The sequence below is a fragment of the Diceros bicornis genome, chromosome 35 (genome assembly GCF_020826845.1).
Source record: "Diceros bicornis minor isolate mBicDic1 chromosome 35, mDicBic1.mat.cur, whole genome shotgun sequence".
Classification (NCBI taxonomy): Eukaryota; Metazoa; Chordata; class Mammalia; order Perissodactyla; family Rhinocerotidae; genus Diceros; species Diceros bicornis.
The window spans coordinates 12,065,676-12,083,099 of NC_080774.1; the positions used below are offsets into that span (position 1 = coordinate 12,065,676).

Consider the following 17,424-nt stretch of genomic DNA (forward strand, 5'->3'; position numbering starts at 1 on the left):
GCCCACCCAGGGCCCTGCACAGAAAGCAGGCCGAGGGTGTTCCCCATACAGGATGGCCCTTGAAGGATTTGTGGCTCTGGCAGAGGAGCTTTTAAAGACGGTAAAGCAAGTTAAGCTATCAGGAATTTCATCCCATTGAAATGCAAGTCAGGGGGAAGAGGCTATACCTTCAAACTTGGCCAAGGTCCACCTCGCAGTAGCAGGAGTGTGACAGGCAGATGGGCGTCCTACTGCTTCGATCAAGCAAGAGATGTCCACCTGGACTATTTCCATCTCTCAAGTTCACCACCATGGCCCCTGGCTCCGGCTGAGATGGTCCTCTCCCTGTCCCCTTGACGGGTCTGACCCCAACCACATCTCAGCGGATCCATTCATCCATTTGCCAATAAGAGTCCGCAGTAACACACTGCACGTTTGGACTTTATCCTGAAGACAAGGAGGAGTTCATTTATTCCTTCCAGAGTGTTGAGTGCCTCCTACAGGATGGGGATGAGTCTTGCCCTGGACCAAGCACTGGGTATGGCACCATGAACAAGCCCACCTGGTCCTACAGTTGTGGGGGTCACCTTCTAGGCAGGACAGAGATGCTAAACAAGTCAATAAACAAGGAAGACATTTCTGATGGTGATAAATGGAAAGAAATAGACTTGTAAGTGGGAGAACATCTGGGACTTTGATCCAAAGTCAGGGAAGACTTTTCTGAAGAATGACATTTGACCCACGTGTAGGTGAACATTCATTTAGGTAGAGATCTGACCACCTAAATACAGCTATGAGCTCATAAACCTGGGGAATCTTTTACAACTACCCCAGCTCAGTGGCAGACTCAGGCTGGTCCTGTTCAGTCCCACCCAGGCACAGCTTGTAGGGGGCTCTCTGGTCCTCTGGACCACCCATCTCAGTGATTTTCAGAGCCCCACCCTCTCTCTCCGTTTCCCTCCATCTTTTGAGTGTCTGGGACATGGAAGGAGAGGTTGTTCAGAGGAGAAAGTCATACTGTGACCCAGCACAGTCTCAGGGCCCCGTAGACTGGATGTCCAACATGTGGCATGCTGGCCGTGGTGGAAAGGAGGTGCTAACTGGACACCATCAACAAGGACAGCAGTGTGGTCCCCAGCACTCACTGGAGCGGAGACTGGGCAATTTCATGCTGCTCAGATCCTACCTGGCTGGTGGATGCGCCCTCAGGAGGAGGCTGATCCAGCCTCTTGTGTCTGTTCAACCTCTTCAGGCCAGGCCCTCTCCCCTCAGCCCTTTTCTCTCTTTCCCTCCTCAAACCCTTGCCATCTTCTCCCCTCCCTCCTAGCCTGGGCATCCTTTTCTAGCTCAGGATATGAACGCTCACTCTTATCCATAATAAATACCAAATTTACTGTCGATGGCCTAAGTTCCCCATTAAAGGGTGTAGAATTTTGAATTTCAAAAGCCAGAGCAACACTCCATTTTCCTTCATTTTCTGCTGTCTCCACTTTTCCCTGAAGCAATGGGTGCAAAGAACCTGGCTTGAGTAGGGGTAGGGAGAGGCGAAACGAGGGAGCAGGCACAAGCTGAAACATGACAGTAAGTATCAGAATTTCAAAAAGAAAGGAGGAGGAAGCAGAATGGCTGGGGCAGGGGGTGGGGGGTTGTGTGTTTCCAACTGCAACTCAAACCCAGCAGGGTCTCCGTCAACACCTGGGGTGCCCCAGAGCAGAGACCGCCGGGCAAAAATGGACAGGCCCCCCATACCCATCAGGCTCAGCCATCCGCTGGGGCTGCCTTAAAGGATGTGGGCTCAGCTGGAAGCCAAGGCGGATCTCGAAGATGCCACAGCTGGGAGCTGTGGGCTAGCACACCGCTGGCCTCTGAACAGCGAGCTTATTGTTGAAGAGAAATCTGAACAGGGCACCTCTTTGACTCTCTCACACCCTAATGAGGGCAATTAACTGGTGCTAAAGGATCAGAAGACCAAGTCACCTGGCTCTTCAGGCTGAGATGGCATCCCTGGCCAGGCAAATCTAAGTAGAGATCTGAAGGTGCTATGAGAATCAGAGAGGTACATAGCATAGTGGTTAAGTGCACAGGGCTTGGAACTGTGCCACCTGGGTTCAAACCCCAGCTCTGTCACCCACTATCTGAGTGATGTGAGTGGGTTATTTTAGCTTCCCCTTTAGTATAACAGAGATAATAATAGTACCAACTCTATAGCTTTATTGGAAGGATTAGAGAAGTTAATGTTTTAGAAGAAAGTTACTATTTTAGAGAGCCCTTAGAATGTGCCTGGCCAAGAAAGAGTATTAGGTAAGCGCTAGTAAATTTCCAGGTTAAAAAAATGAGGAGAAACAGTGCTGCAGGCAGAGGGCACAGCCTGGGTGACAGCCCAGAGGACAGGAGCAGGAGAGCACAGAATGCAGTCTGCATAGTGGCCGATCCAGCCAAACGGTCGGTTAGTCAAATTCAACTCAAGCGGTATTTAATTTATTTTTCAGACACCAATTTTAAGGAAAATAACATTCTTCGATCTTGTCAAACAGCCCACCAAGATGGACTGTGTGATTTTTCTCTAAAATCCATCCGGATCTTAACCAGATCGACTCAAAGCTGAAAAACAATGAAGACTATGATTCCTCCATCCCTGTCTAGTTAAAGCTGCAGTTTCTTTCAAGACGACAGATGTTGACACACATTTTTGCTGCCACCCATAAGAAAAATTGGGTGGACTCCTGCCATGCCCCCTCCTCGTCCAGGAGTCAGATCCTCTCCCGCTCTCCCCGCTCTCTCCTGATCTCTCCAAAGCGGAGGCCGGTCTGCCTGTCCAGGCCAGCCGGTCATTCATCAGCCCTGCGTGGCCACGCACGCTGGGGACCCCGCCCGCTCCTTCCCGCCGCTCTCGCCGGCCCATATGGAATCAGTTGCTCCGTTTTTACTCCTTATCAGAGATGGAAATATTTCCCCCCTGTCTTGGTGGAGTTTTTCTGCATTTGTGAGCTGGACGGACGCTTAACTCTTATAGTTCCAAAGCCATGCTGGGCTTCTGGCTCCCAGGCCAAAACCACTGGGTTCAGATTCTCAAATCACAGAAGGGGAAGGGAGGGAGCACTGGGACGGAGGGGTGAGTCAAGAGGACACTTAACGTGAATAATTCCTGCTGAGAGGAATTCAGTCACATCTTTCTTATAATTTTAGAAAGAGGTCCTTGAAGTGGCCCCTCCTCCATTTCGTTAACCTTGAATCTGCCCCTCTAGGATAACAATGATAATAACCAGCACACTTTGGGTGCTTGCTGTGTGGCACATTTAATCCTTCCAACAACCCACTGAAATAGACGTCGTCATCATCATTCCCCATTTTACAGATCAAGCTCGGAGAGGTAAAGTAACTCACCCAAGGCCACCCAGCCAATAAATTGCAGAGCTGATCTGTGTGACCACAACGAGTGTCCTTATCCACCACACTCTAAGCCTGCAGAGGAACGTAAATGATTGTGCCTCTGTGACCTGGGATGGTCTCTTCACCCCAACTACCAAATCTTACACATACTCTGAGGTGGGAGGGCAGGGCGGGCGAGTCATTTACCCACAGGCACACAGCTAGTAAGTGAGAGCCAATATAGAAGCAGGCCCAGGGGTTCGGCAGCACATCCATTCATTCCCACTTTCTTCTTTAAGGAAGATGGAGTTGAGGCTTGGTTATCTGTGAAGGAGGAACAAATGAGATTTTGCAGCTAAGACCCCGGGTTTTGGAGTCATGCTGAGCCAGGTTTGAATCCCAAGGTCACAATTTACAAGCTGTGTGATCAGGCTATGTTCACTAGCCTAGTCAGTGCCTGGCACACAGGAGGACCATAAAGTATTTGTTGAAGGAAATAACAGATAAAGGATTGAGAGCTCCTTGAAAACAAGGACCATATATTCTTCTCCTTTGGATCCACAGAGCCCAGAACAGTGCCTGGCACCCAGTAGGTGCCAAATTAGGGAAAATCCCTCCCCTCTAAGGGCACCAAGTGAACATTACACAAACCACTTCTGCTCACATCCCTTTAGCCAGGACTTAGTCTCATGGCCACATTTAACTGCAAAGGAGTCTGGGAAATGTATTTTTCATGCTGGGTAGCCACGTGTCCAGCTAAAGATCCTATTACTATCATGAAATGGATAAATCCAATAATTAAGACTCTGCCACAAGCAGCAATAATTTTTAAAACAATAATATCAATAATAACAATAATAATAGCTAACATTCACTGAGTGTTTACTTTTGTGCTAGGCACAGTCCTTTTAATCTTCACAACAATCCTTTGTGATAGATACCATTATCTCTATTCTGCAGAAGAGGAAACTGAGGGTCAGAGAAGTCCATGTGACTTACCTACAGTTGCACAGCTGGTAAGTGCTGAAACCAGGATTGGACTAATTTGGTAAGGAAGAAAAGCCTGGCTGTTTGTAACTCAAAGAGATGGAACATTATTGCCCTCTAAGCACTGGGGAGCCATTGACGATTTAGCACAAGGTAGGAAAATTCATAATAACAGTCCCTCAGCTAAGAGTTTTGTGTGCGTTATCTCATCTCAACCTCAGTGCTATTAATATCCCAACTTGGGCTGTGTCTGTTTTGTTCACAGCTGTATCTCCAACACCTAGAGTGGTGTCTCGAATGTATAGATGCTCAATAGACATTTGCTGGTTGTTGAAAAATTGCATTTGCAATTAAATTACTTTATGTGTCATTACAATTTAACGTCTGTCTCCCTCACTAGACTGCAAATTCCATTTAGGAATTCCATTTAGGGCAGAGCATGAGTCATATCTGTGCTGAACACTGTTTCCCCAGTTCTAGCTCAGAGCCTAGAACACAGAAAACACTCACGAAACGCCTGTTGAATGAATGAGTGATTGTCTTTTTCACAGAGAATGGAGAGGCTGAGAAGAATACTATCCAGGGACCCATCTTTTTCTCAAATTGGAAACAGAGTAAAAAATAAAGAATACAGCTGCCAACGATTGATAATGCTCCTGATTGCCGGGCTCCAAACTCATTCTGGATCCTGTTTAGAACTAGCAGAACACCGCTGGCTGGTGAGGCTTCAGAGATTGTGAGGTTTCTTGGGTATCAATGATGCTGTTTGGATTCTGAAACCAAACAAATCTGTTTTGATGAGTTGGGTGCAAATGAATCTAACTGACAGAAATTAAAATCCTCTGGGACGTGGAATGGCTTGGGAATAAAGGACTCCGCTGGAATAGCTGCTGTGTTCCAGAAACAAATCGTTTTCTAAACTACTTTAAGGCATGTTCCCAAGCTCCCCCAGTGCCTGGGCAGGGCCTGACAGCAGGCGCTCTCAGGTAAGTAGTTGGGATTGGTTTTTTTGGCAACCTGGGATAGGCTGTAGGTCAGCCCCTTTGCATCTCAAAAAGATTCCTGGCTAACTAACGCCTTCTGTGCAGTAGCAATTAAGCAAACAGTCCAGACAAAACACTCCCCAATGTCGACAAGTTAAACCACTGGGCCAGGAAGGCAAAACTCTGTGCTTAAAGTGGGTTTTCATGACTTTGTCAGCCTGGGAAATGATTACTTCTTGATGAAATATTGGAAATCAGTAGAGTGACCACCACCATTGATGGTCAGCCACTCACACTCCCGCCCCGTATTATTCCAGGTATAAGAAATAATTATTTGCAATCAAATACCCCAGAAACTCTGTGCTCCTGCCTGTACATCCTTTTCCTGCAGCTAAAGGGAAAATAAAGACTAGCTGGAGGGTCTTGATCACGCACAACTCCTTTTGCACGGGTTCTTCCCACCATAGCTGCTTTCTTGCATTCTTTGAAGCCAGGAAGCTTTTTCTTGCCCTAAACTCTTAGCATCCACTGTTCCCTCTGCCATCAACGCTCTTCCCTCCAATTTTGCAAAAACCTGAGACTCCTTCAGGTCTCCACCCAAATGTCACTTCCCCCGGGTGGACTTCCTCCACTCCTCCACTCCTCAACTCTGATGTTTTCCATCATAACATTCACCAATATTCGTAACGATATATCTCTCCTTTTTATTTGTTTAATATCTCACTCTCCCCCTTGTCTATAAGCTCCTTGGGGAGGGGGTTTGTGTGTTTTATTCATCATTGTAGGTCCCTCTATCTCACCCACTCACCTTCCATTTAAAAGCCCAGACTCTGCCAGCCAGAGAGGCTGGAATTCAGAGCCGTCAGAGGAAGAGAGAGACCCAGCCAGTGCTAATAGAATCAAGAGCCATCCATCACTCCCTCACCACTACAGCTGGATGGATTAATAATCCTGGCTGGCCTGAAACTAACTGGTAGACCCGTCTGACCCAGGTTTTCCCTCTGCTTGTGAATTCCTGCGGTGGCACGAACTGGAATTTGTCCACCTCATCCTTCAAGCCCTGTGCCAACCCCGTCTCCTTCATAACACCTTCCTTCTCTCCCCAGGATGAAGTGCTTGTTCCCACCCCAGATTTCCCAGAGTAAAGCTTGTCTGTTCCCTGCGTTTGGCAACGAATCACGCGCAGGCTTGTAGCGACCCTTCCAATCTTGTCCTGAACTCTTAAATCTTTTTTTTGTTTGTTTAACTTTCAATATCCATTCATTCTTCTACTTTCTAATATTCACTCATTCTCTGGCTGATATTCTGTAAAGAATAATGATCTTGTCTTGCTCCCTCCACGGTCTATTCTCCATACAGCAGTCAGTGATCTGATCTAAAATGTACGTGATCTCATTCCTCTTCTCCTCAAAACCTCCAACAGCTCCCAACTCACTCAGAGTAAAACCCAGAGTCCTCACCACGATCCTCAGCCCTACAGAAACCGCTTCCTGCTGATCTCTCTGCCTTGGCTCCTACCATTCTCACACTTCCCACTCCACTCCAGGAATACTGGCCTCTGCTGTTCCTCCAGCATGCAAATCATGCTCCTACCCCAGGGCCTTTGCACTTGCTCTTTTCTCTGCTTGGTATGCTCTGCTCCCGATATCTGCATGGCTCATTCACGTAATTCGTTCAGGTCTTTGCTCAAATTTACCTTCTCAGAGAGACTGCCCTTGACTGCACCTTGTCATTCTCTGTTTCCTTTCCCTGCTCATTTCTCCCTTCTATTCTCTATAACTACTGATTTCTTATGGGCTTATTTGTTTCCTTACTGTGGAAGAGGGAGAGAACAGATACTGGAGGGAAATCAGTAGTCTAACTGCGCACGTTATTCAAAGGAAAACTAAGGCGCTGCTACTGCAGAAGATGATAGGCATCTAAATCAGCACAGTTCACTAAAAGCACCTACTGTGTTCAAGTACTCTGGGTTTGCAGTTTCATGTGGGGATACTCTCATTATTAAATTAATTAAGTAAGGGACGTGCTATGGACTGAATGTTTGTGTTTCCCCAGAATTCCACCGTTCCCTGCTAATACTAGTTCCTCTCCCAGGTGTTGGCAGTTTTGATGGGACCATTAATCAGGAAGCCCTGTGCTTTCTGGTCAACCAGTGGCCGTGGGACTCAAGATAACCATGAGAGCCTCTCTTCCAATAAATGAATCCTGTGCACCATGAAACGTACATGGAAAGCAGTTGGAGGCAATTCACTTCAAAAGCTGTAACCCAAGGAGACTGCCTCCTTAGTTCTTGCTGCCTAGACCCTGGAAGCCTCCTGCCTTCTATTTGTTCTGGGTCTGTTGTTCAGGTTTTCTTTCAAATCACTGGAGTAACCTGTGTCCTTGTAATAAATTGTCCTTGTAAAACATTGTTTAGGTTAGCCTGAGTCCTCGACTGATGGAGTGCTCTGTAAATACTTATTCATTTGATGTCATTCAAGTGGCCGCTGCAGAGTCTCAACATTATTGGTCCGTCTCTAATCTGGAAGACAAAGCTACCCCACCAGGTAGTTCATTCAAAAGATTTTCTTCTTTTTAGAAAAGTGACTAGTTACAAAGGTGTTGGAAGAGCTGAAAGGGGAAACGGGACATGAGAAATAACTTGGAGATGAGCAAAAGCAGGAAGCCACTGCTACCTCGGGCAGGAGGGACCATGGGAGGAGGTGATGTTACTGGAATCCAGGAACTGGGGCTGCCGTGGAGGAATGCAGAGAACGCTGGAACCACGTAGGAAAAAGCCACTGCTGGAGTCTCCACCGTGCCCAGAGAGGACCTGCAAATAAGAGAGAGTGTAGAGAGAGGGAGAATGACCTTAGCATCTCCCATCATCCTCCAGTCTGCCAACGCCCCATTGGAGGCCCCATAACCAGAAGCAAGGGACACTGGAAATTGTAGTTCACAGTAGTCAGCCATCTGTTATACAGAAGAGAGCCGAGGATGAGCAGGAAATAGATTTGAGAGAAACAGGCAAGTGACTGGCACACAAAGGGTGAGAAGTCCCTCTCTATGATCTGTCTCCCTTAACGCCCTTGTTCCTTCCAATATGGCGGCCAAAGGAGCAAACTGGGATGGAGAAAGAAACGGCATGTTCTGCCATTGTACTGCCCAGCACAATCCTGCCCTCACCAGAAAGCCTCCATTTCGCGGTCTTTAGTCTGGGCCATTGGCCTGGCCAGCGTTCCCCCATTCCACTCCCATAAAGTCCACCAGGCCTGCTGGTAACCAGAGGCCTGGCCTTGGCTGCATCCCAAAGAACTGGAGGTGACTCAAGCCCACTCAGAGCTCGGGGCAGTGCCAGGGCAGAGAAACGAAGCCCTTTTCCTGCCTAGAGTTTGATGAATTCTCTAACAGTTGCTTCTACTCTCAGAATTAAAAAATAATGTTTGTGCAGCCCAGCCCATTAGCGTGCTTCCCTGGTGACGGGCCCTCCGCCTCTCTGCCGCAGGCCTGCCTTGCCGAGCTCCAGCCAGAGCGCTCGCTAACATGCTCTCTGAAAGTCATTTTTGGACCCGAAATGAGGAAGTGAGGCCAAAGCTCACTTTGTGGAAAGATTTTATTTCCATCTGAGTCCACTTCAAGGAACAGCAAGGGATTAGTTTTGTTAGCTTTTTTACCTCCAAAAGAATTGCCGGGCCTTTCCAAAGCAGATTTATGGAACTGCTCAGCAATCACGTTTCAAACTATGGAGACCAGGAGCCCTGCCTCTGGGGATGTCTCCAAATTGGCTGGCACCATTAAATATGGGCTAAAGGAAAAAACATTCCGGAGCTTGGCTTGGGGCAATCTATTCCAGGGTGGGTTTATGGAACCACAGGGGCAGTGCCACAGGCGGCCAGAGAATTCCCCATATGCTGGTTGACTGAAGACAACGAGAGGAACTCACTCAACCTCGGGTGACGAGGAGAAGGTGCAAGACAGACAAAGAAGCTGAAAATTGAGAGGTTTCTCCCAATCGTGTTCCTGAGATCGGTGGTTCTCAAACTTCAACGTCTACTCAATTCCCTGGGGATCCTGTGAAAATGCTGATTCTGATTCAGCAAGTCTGGGGTAAAATCTGAGATTCTGCATTTCTGACCAGCTCCCAGGTGATGCTGATGCTGCTGGTCCGGGGACCACACTTTGAGTAGCAAGGACCTAGACTGTGGTTTACAAAGAGGGGTGCAGAAATAATCCTTTGGGATTTGGGGAAAATTATCAGAACTTATATCTATGTTCATTTTATAACTCAGCCCTCTGATTTCTAATTTTTGCATATAGTTATAACATTTGAAATATATTAACCTAATATTACATGAACATATGTGTATATATATATGAATATATAGTATATGGATGTGTATATATATATTTGAATATATAGTATATGGATATGTATATATATGATCCATTCTCAATTTTTTAGACTGGTAGGAATGCATAATTTTAAAAGTTTTGAGACCTCTAACCAATAGACAAAGAATGTACTTCTTTGGACATTCGGAGGAAATCTTTATAATGCAGAAACACCTTCTCCAACATGACAGTTAGTTTTCCCTCTAATCCAAAGCCACCTTTATAATGAGAACTAATCATTGAGCACCTATTATGTGCTAGGCGTTTTGCCCCTTTACTCTCTGAGGTAAATAGCATTATACCCATTTTACAGATGAAGAAACAGAGGTACAGAGAGGGAAAGTAATGTGCGTAGGTTCCCTCATCTGACCACCAGTAGAGCATCCAACTTAAGCTTGATTCAAGCAGAGAAAATATGAGCTGGGGGAATATGCTATGGTCCCCAAGTTGGTCATTGCTAAAAAGGGATGGTAGGAGATCCTGAATGGTGGTGTCTGAGCATTCGCCTGCTTACTTGTATCCTTCCAACGCAACAGCTGCTATGGCTCCTCCGAAAGGATACATCTATTCAGCTTCTCAGCGGCAAAGTCACAGAATTCAAAAAGCAGCCATGTAAGAGCTTTGCACACTTTCTCATTGGTGTCTCATGCCCTGGGAGAGATTAAAGTCACGTGCGCAGTCTCAGGAATGTGAGTTCTTCTCCTAGTCTATTTTCCTCTAGAGACAAACTCCCCCTTTTCCCTAAGAACTTACTCTGTGGCTCAACTTTCTATGTGCATGACCCCCCTCGATTAATGCTCACAGAAACCCTAAGAAACTGCTATTACCTTTCCCATGAATTGATCAGGAAATTGACGCTTTCACAGGGTAAGAGCCAGGCCAAGGTGACCCAGCTTTAGTGCTGGAGTCAACTCTAGGTGGATCTGATTCCAAACCCAGGTTTTGAGCAACATGCGTTCTGTCTTGCCCACTGTATTCTCAGCCCTTCCTTAGCCTCACGCGACAGTGTTGATGTCAACGGGTTCATTACTCTGACACCAAGCCGAGCTTGAGGAAAGAGAACGAACCCGTCACACCTCAGCTCTGCTTACCTGGGACCAGGCAGCTGCCAGCCCAGGCCTCAGACACAACAGTGCCGGTGAGACACGTGGGGCCGTCTCCGTCTGCCCACAGTTGACAAAGCAGGTGTTCTGGCTTCCCTGGGCCCTGGTCACGTTTTCTTTGGAACCTGTCCGGGTGTGAAGTACGGGGAAACTGGCAGAGCCAAGATGCCTAATAAATACCAGCCCCCGCCAGGGGGGTTATTTTTAAGTCATCAGTCAAAAAGACCCCTGAGCAGAGGTGTTCTCACCTGCCGCAGGATCCTGCGTGGGCACCTTCCTCTGCCAGGGGTGCCCAGGAGGCTCCTGGGGCCTCCCAGCCACGGAGAGGTGTGTGTGAGTGTGTGCAACTATGAGCGTGTGTGTATGTGAGAGAGGGTGTGAATGTGTTTGAGTGTGTGACCATGTTTGAATGGACATGTGAGCAAGTATGTGTAAGAGCGTGTTTGAGTGTGTGTATGTGGGTTTGTGTTTAAATGCGAGTGTATTGGGGGGTTAGTATCCCCAATTTGGGGTGAAAGAGATGCCAGGTCTCCTATGTACACTTGAACACCTGACACCCTCTTCTGGGAATATCCTAATGTACGCAGAGCTAGCCATGACAACTAGGGTCATGGTTATATTTCTATTCAAACCAGAGACAGGACAGCACCATGCTTAGCCTTAACACCAGCATTGGAGTTGGACAACCCTGAGTTCAAGTCCCCGCTCCACCCCTCCCCTAGCTGTGTGGCCTTGGGTAAGTCACTGGGCCTGGGGGAACCTGCTTTCCTGTCTGTAGAATGGGCATAAGACCTCCTTCCCTGGGTTGTTGTGGGGATTAAACAAGACAATGTACATAAAGTGGCCTATATGGTGCCAGGCATGCAGTGCTCACTGCGTGGTGATCTTTAAAATAATGATGATGACTCTGGGTGGTGTGTAGGAGGAGAAAATATTCTAGGGTGACAGAGGAGGGAAGAGTAGAGACTCAAGAATGTCTCTCTGGAGAGAGAAGCTGCGAGAGAGAATCGGAAGGGAAGTCCCAGCCAGGATGGGTGGGAGATTGCATCCATCGGGGTTCCAGGGACATTCCCTGGCAGGAAACAGATGGCCCACTCCAATGGGGTAATGGGGAGAGTTTAATAAAGGGGCTATTTATAAAGGTGTGGGCAGGATTAAGGAAACCAGCAAGGGAGGGCAAGCACCCAGGGACTAGGTACTGTCACCAATCCTGAAGGTGACAAAAGAAGGTGTGTCGTCAGAACCCAGAGAGAAAGCGAGAGAAGAGAGGGCTCCTGATAAAAGCTGAGACTTTTGGTCAAGACACTGCCAGCCCTAGAGGACCTGGCAGGGAAGGAACCAAGGAAGTAAAGACCCAATTTCAGGGTTCTCCATCCCTCACATCTGCTGCTGGTGCCTCCCATTGTCTGAACCCAGTTGGAAGCTAGAGACAAGGAGTCCATTGATGGGGTCTATACAGGTCAGTCACACGGGTGGAGAAGGGTGGAGAGCGAGGACGCCAGGAAGACAGCACGTAAACAGTGACATAATGTATCCATCTGAATTGCATTCAGCTGCTAGTCAAAGAGATATAGAATACGAAGAGAAAGATTTATCTTCTCTCTTGTAAAAACAAGACCAGGGGTAGAAAGGGCCACCATGTTGCATAACTCTAGGGACCACCACTCACAGCATAAACAGTAAATGGCACCTCCTGGAGTTAAGCAACCAGGGCCAGCAGGCAACTCCATGATGTCATCAGTATCTCAGGTTGCTTGTGTCTTTCTGCTCTTCTGTCTTCAGCACTGGCTTTCATCATTAAGGTTGCCTCATGATCACAGGTGGCTGCTGGAGCTCCAGCCATCATATTGGGAAGAGGAAGGAAAGAAAAAAGCCCAAGAGCTCTCTGGAAGCTCCACCCAATAACTTCTGCTTACATCTATCTCATTTACCACCCTATCTGCCAGGGGTGCTTCAAACTATAATTCCATTTTAACTTGGCATAATGCTGCTCCCAGCAACATAGGGGACTTCTATTAAAGAAAAAAGAGAGAATGGTTACTGGCTCCACCTCAAATAGGTACTGAATTGGGAGTCAGAAGGCCCAGGTTCTAGTCTCCACTTTGACTCTGCTTGGCTAGGTGACCCTGGGCAAGACACTGTCCATCTCAGATACTGTTGATTCTCTGTCTCCCATGATAGCTTCCTTCCTTATGCTGATCTACCTCATGTCCAACTACTTCTAGATCCCAGCACATGCCTGGAAAGTTTAGTTCCACCACTGCCTGCTCCCCTGGTGTGGCAGGGATGGAAGAAGGGAAAATGAATTGTTCACCTGCCAGTCTCTTCTCTGTGTCAACAGGGAGTGTAGTTTAATGCTTAAAGCATCAGACGGATTTGTGTTTGAGTGATGGTACCATCCTCATTAGCTGGGTGACCTTCGACAAGTGCATTCAATTTCTCCAAATCTCGGTTCCCTCTTCTGTAAAGTGGGACTGACCAAAGCACTCGCCTTGTGGAGTTGTGGGGAGAATAAAATGAGATTGCGTGTGTAAAATTCTTAGTGCGTGATAAGACAGATACGAAATGACAGCTCTGAGTATTGTAGAGCATCCTCCTCCCTGCCAGGAATATGCATGGCTGGCAGATTCTCAGCAATGAGAAGGAAGGGGATCCCCACACTGGCTAATGGGGTGCTGAAAATTGTGAGCAGCGGGTACCGCCAGTAGGGTGTGAGGATTCCTCATCCATCATTAAGCTCTTCTTATGTCCCATCAGACAAGTAATGGGAAGTAACCAAGTTCTGACTTGGAACACTTCCCATCCTAAGTGTGAGTCCTTCCTGTTGAAATTTCCCCAAATCTGAAAAATGTAAATGCGTGTTTATTACAGAAAAAGTTCCCAAGTTTGCTTTGTTTTTTGTTTTTTTTTTACTACAGGACTTGTCAAAGCCTTTAATATGCCAATGATATTTCTAAATCTCCCATGGGGAGATATCACATACTGTGTGCCCCCCAAAATATTTGCCTAACAACTCCTTTTTCTAATAGCAAGAATAAGAACAATAATTGTAATTGTAACTCAGCTACTTACTGAGTACCTACAATGTATTAGACCCTGTGCCAAATACATTACACTGTGTCATAGTCAGCTATTATTGTGATAATGCTGCATAACAACCAAAAAATCTCAATGGCTTACGTCAATAATATTCTTTCTCACTTGCTGGCTTAGATTAGCTGGTGTACTGACTCAGCTTCATACTGCCGATTGAGTTAAATTCTGCTCTACGTGTCTATAGTTCTGGAATGCTCTTCTCATGGTTCTGGGCAGGAGTACAAAAGAGCAAACCAAAACTATGTAAGCACAAGTCTCTACTTACAGGGAGCATATGTTACATCTGCTCACATCCACTGGCCATAGCAAAGTCACACGGCCAAGCCTGTAGTCAGTGGACAAGGAAGTGTATTCCTGACACAGGAAACCACGGCAAGGGTGGGGAAGGAAGAAAGAATTCTAAACAAATAGTACAATCCGTAACTATTGTCTATATGCACTACCTCATTTAATTGTCATGACAGTTGTACGTGGTAGGTATTCCTATGATTTCATGGGTTAAAAAAAAGAAGACAAAAACTGAAGTTCAGAGGTCAAAGCAACTTGTTGGAGGTCACACAGTCCCAGGTGTCAGACCTAGGACTTGAACTATCCAAATCCTGAACCCAGGCTCTTAACTTTTAAGGTAGCTTTAGAAATGGCATCTGACTTGAATGCTCCTTAATTTCACAGTTCCTTTGGTTCTTCTGCCACATTTGCACTTATTTATTCTCAGTGCAATAAAATGTTTTACAATGCTTCAGCCCAGAGGCTCACCTAGAAGCCCGCAGCATTTATGTAAATACTTATATTAATATTACATGAGCTCTGTTCTTAATTTTACTACAAAATCCAAGGTTGTCATCTTTAGAGCTGTGTCTCTGATAAGTAGAAATTGCAGTCAGTGATGAAACAAGCAAATGTGAATTTATGGATGTAGTAGATACCGTGGGGAGTTCACTCCTCTGTTCTCCGCACACACCCTTCCTGTGCATGCTGATGGCTTCCTGTGCAAGCATTTGCAACGCTCCACCTGAGAGCTTCCCCTGGCCTTAGCTCACAGGGTAGACCAGTAGTCCTGGGGAGTTGGTACCTCCAGGAGCACCCTTCAGACAATGACAGACTGGAGTTGGAGGATCTATACTCCAGCGTCTTGTCCCTCGGGGGGATGATTCCAAGGCATGTTCTGTATCGTCTCTCAGAGATCCCCAGCAGGACAGAGCCTCAGTTTCCCACAGCAGTAACCTGCTCATTAACACATTCCGTGTTGGCTGCTTTCCTTCAAATTCCTCTACCCTTACTGGTGTTTACTTGGATCACCTCCAAAAAGCAAAACAAAACAAACCAAAAATTAATGGCACTCAGATCCTCATCTCAAGGTCTACTTCTGGGGGAACTCTCCCTAAGACAACAGATGAATATTATTAACAAGAAAATAGGGGGCTGGCCCCACGACATAGAGGTGACGTTCGCCAGCTCTGCTTCGGCAGCCCAGGTTTGCAGGTTCGGATCCCAGGCATGGACATACACCACTTGTCAGCCATGCTGTGGCAGCAACCCACATATAAAATAGAGGAAGACTGGCAACAATGTTAGCTTAGGGCTAATATTCCTAAGCAAAAAGAAAGAAAGAAAGAAAATAGCTGGCATTCTCTATCTACTTGATAACTGCTTGCATTTTTTCATTCATTTATTCCAAAAAATCTTTACCTTTTTCAGGGAGGGGTCACAGAGGCTCTGATACCAGCTATGGATTCTCTGAAGAGAAAAATGCACCTTCCAGGACTCTGTGGGCCCAGGTTGATTTATTCAATATGGAGACAGAGAGAGAGGGAGCTGTGGGCAAGTCAGCCACGGGGACAAGAGAGCCCGGGACTCCAGCTCTGGGGAAGGCTCACACACAACTGCTGTGCTCAGGCTCCCCTCCGCTTCTGGCTTAGCTGAGTTTGAGAACATCATCCTTCATAGCTCTAAAAACTAGACTAAGCAAAACCCAGGCGAGAACCCGCTGTCGGAAATTCCTCCTTCTGCGACTGGGAGGGCGCTTACGGCTGTTTAGGTTGCTTATCTGCTGGCCCCGTGTTCACCCCTTCCACAGTGCTCTGACGCCCTCGCCTTCCACGGCGTCACCCCCGACTTCAAAGGCTTCTCCACCCTTGGAAGTGACTCGCGGGCGTGTGGGTGGTGGGAGGAGGGAGCGGCGGGCAAGGCTCCGGCCTCTGGCCTCCTGGCAAGGAAGGAGGGCCATGGCGGAGGCCAGGATTTCTCCAGCTAGCAAGGGGGCCGACGCATGAGGATCCGGCAAACACACACCACCTGCCCCCATGAGGCCCTGCCTCCCTTTCCTCGGGGTAGGACTCCATGCTCCATGCTCACTGGCTTGGCAATTTGATAAATTGGGGGGAAAAAACAGGCTTTGAAAGCGGCCAGCCAGGCTTGAACTGGAAACCAGGGCTCAGTAGAGAATGACTTCACTTCCCTGGCCCTCGCTTTGCTCGTCTGTAAAATAGGAAATCGGTATCTTTCTTGCTGAGATCTTTTAAGGATCAAATGGGAAGTTAAAATCAAGTGCTGATGAGAGCACAGCACACAGTAGGTGCTCCATAATTGCCAAACTCTTTGCTGTAGCTATTATTACATCCTTAAAAGGCCCTTGGCTGATTTCCCTCACTCACCTGAATTCCATTTTTATGTGTTCCTCTCTCTTCCTTGCAAACCGGAGTAGGTAATTCATCTTGCTCCCCTCCCAAATCCTTCCTCGCTTGAAACATCCTCCTGAGGTTTTCCCAGAGCCGTGCTACCACCTGGAATTATCCCAGTGGCCCCTAGGTTAGGCAATAAGATCTTTCTTTATGGAAAAGACAGCCCCAGCCAAAAAAACAGTGGAAGCATTTTAGATGTGCCTTCTCGGTCCACCCAGAACAATACCCCCTCTATTGGGGCTGCATCGTAAATATCGACTTGCTTATCCTAGGCTAGGAAGTCGTCTCCAGGGCCGAGAGATTGCTTTCTTCCCATTTATTTATGGAGAAGACTTTTAAAATCCCACTCTTTGGGTCTGTAAAGCCCATTATTGACATGGAAGATGGAAATGTTTGACTAAAGCACATTATCTTATCGCCCAGTGCCTCAGTCTCCTCATCTGGGAATAGGGCACAACCTAAGTTACTAATTATGAGTACAAACAATAAGACTAATACTACCATTGATAATAATAGTAAGAGTAACAACAACTCTCAGTGACTGAGGGTTCACTGCGTTCTGGGCACTGTGCTTGCTTCATTCATACCTCCAATGACCCCGTGAGATACAGGCCATCATTATCATTCCCATTTCTCAGATGAGAAAGCTGAGGTTCAGATAGGCTGCATAAACCCAATCAAGGTGATATGGGAGGAAGAGGTGGAGCCAGTATTTGAACCCAGGTCAACGGGACCCGAAGCCTTCATCACCCCAACAAACCACCACCCAGAGGCTGTTCCCAGGTTGATGATGGCCAGCAAGATGGAGAATCCAATAAGAAAAACCCGTACAGCGTGACCCGCACCACTGGGCGG

At 47.1% G+C, this 17,424-nt stretch overlaps 1 pseudogene; it reads left to right on the top strand.

The window, feature by feature from the left end:
- LOC131398040 (small ribosomal subunit protein RACK1-like) overlaps positions 1-16,142 on the top strand; it is a 31,760-nt pseudogene extending 15,618 nt beyond the window's left edge.
- The last annotated feature ends 1,282 nt before the right edge of the window (positions 16,143-17,424 follow it).